Raw genomic sequence first — 2,127 nt, 5'->3', positions numbered from 1 at the left:
AATAAAGCATACAACTATGTCCCGCTCAGCTGCCTACTCACCGACAAGGTTCAACACCTCAAAGACACCGATCAGTCCAATCACTTTCTTCCAACAAGTGAGGGATGAGATGCTCGAAGACAGATTGGCAATAGCAGAATTGAAACTTGACTGGATCGTTCTCACATAGCTATTTCTTTTCATAAATACTTTTCAAAACTTTCTGACAATTTCCTACTTCTAGGATTGTTGTCTCCCTATACTAATCCGCCTATCACGGCACCTTTTCAAAAATCAATGCAGCTTATAACTAACATTTTCATTTTTTCTGTTTTGAATACGCGAGCATCCCAATGATATTTTGAATGAACATATGCATTTGAATATGATTGATGTTTACCAGGAAAAACAGGAATAGCATTCCGGACATGTCCCAATTATTTGGACATTATCCTAAACCAGCATCAGAAGGAAGTTTCCCCAATGGAGACACATTCCTCAACAAATCCCTCAAAAAGATTTTTCTTTCGAAAGAAGTCTTATTCCCCAGCAGGGTTGTTCCAGATTACTGTCTTCAGAAGGTGTGATCTCCGCACCCAAACTTGGTCAGATAGTGCATCGGAGGATTATGCATCTTCCTCATTCCCACTCCAAAGGGCGTCACAGTCCGAACTCTCAAAACTACTATTCATCCCCGAGCAGTAATCAAAGATCCTTCAATAGAACATCCTGGTTCTCAAAGAATTTCCCCAACCCAGGGTACTCAAGCGAGACAGAAGATCATCAACAACCACGATGCCTTCACTTCCAAATGGCTAGCAGGGATTTATTTTCCCAATCACAATGCCTTCATTTCTTGACGACTAAGCTGGGATTTATTTTCCCAATCAGGAGCTTGACACGCTCTAAGCTGCATAAACCATGCATCACATTCACACTCATATTCACATTCACAATCATGCATCATACGCATATTCATACACAACATAACTTGCATATTTCTCCTCTAGCTCGAGGATCTCATATCATACATGCATCATAGACATCGCATATTATTAACTTGATTTTTCAGGTAGACAGATGTCTTCAGCAAAGATGTTCTCACTCACATGCAGTGTTCATCCTGAATCTTATTCAGACAAGCAGTCCTTTCAGATACAATCAAACCAAAGATTCACTCTGAAGAACTCTCATTCTCAACTCATTTATCATCTAACATTGCAGATCTAAGGCGATACCTCAAACGGTTCCAGAACGATCTAACATTGCAGATCTAAGGCTATACCTCAGACGGTTCCAGAACGATCTAGCATTACAGATCTAAGGCGATACCTCAGACGGTTCCAGAACGATCTAACATTGCAGATCTAAGGCGATACCTCAAACGGTTCCAGAACGATCTAGCATTACAGATCTAAGGCGATACCTCAAACGGTTCCAGAACGATCTAACATTGCAGATCTAAGGCGATACCTCCGACGGTTCCAGAACGATCTAACATTGCAGATCTAAGGCGATACCTCTGACGGTTCCAGAACGATCTAATCTTGCAGATCTAAAGTGATACCTCAGACGGTTCCACAATGATCAACTTTCAAGTCCTTCATCAAGATATAATCAATGGATTCATTCTGATGAACAAACCCTCAACACATTTTCCAGATGGCATCTGAAAAGCCCATCTCAGGTAATGTTTCAATCTGCCAACAACATTTCGCAGACAACATTCAAATGCAGCTTCCAACATCTCTTCTGATCAAGGTAAGTGCAAATTTTCAGGGCATCTAATTATTCAATCATCTTCTACCTTCAGATTTCAGACAATCTCTTCAGGTTTAAGAAGATTGAATAGGGGCAACTGTTATACCCCAAAATTTGCCCACATCTTTTTTCAAGAAAACTCCAATCTGAAAATTAAGAGTTTCATATAATCATGGATTTTTATTTCAAATATCCTAGCATATGAAGTACTTAAATTTCAGAAACTTTTCTTATACAGTAGCTTGGCTTACAGAGGAATTTATTCTTACGCAAACGCCAAATACTGTTCATTACATCACAAATACTATTTATTTATTTACAGATAAATAGTACTAACACAATCATGCAGAGTTAACTCTTTTTGCAGGCGCAGAAGCAGGAAACTCA

Source organism: Vicia villosa, linkage group LG1 (assembly GCF_029867415.1).
Source record: "Vicia villosa cultivar HV-30 ecotype Madison, WI linkage group LG1, Vvil1.0, whole genome shotgun sequence".
Classification (NCBI taxonomy): domain Eukaryota; kingdom Viridiplantae; phylum Streptophyta; class Magnoliopsida; order Fabales; family Fabaceae; genus Vicia; species Vicia villosa.
Note: the sequence above shows the minus strand (reverse complement) of the source record.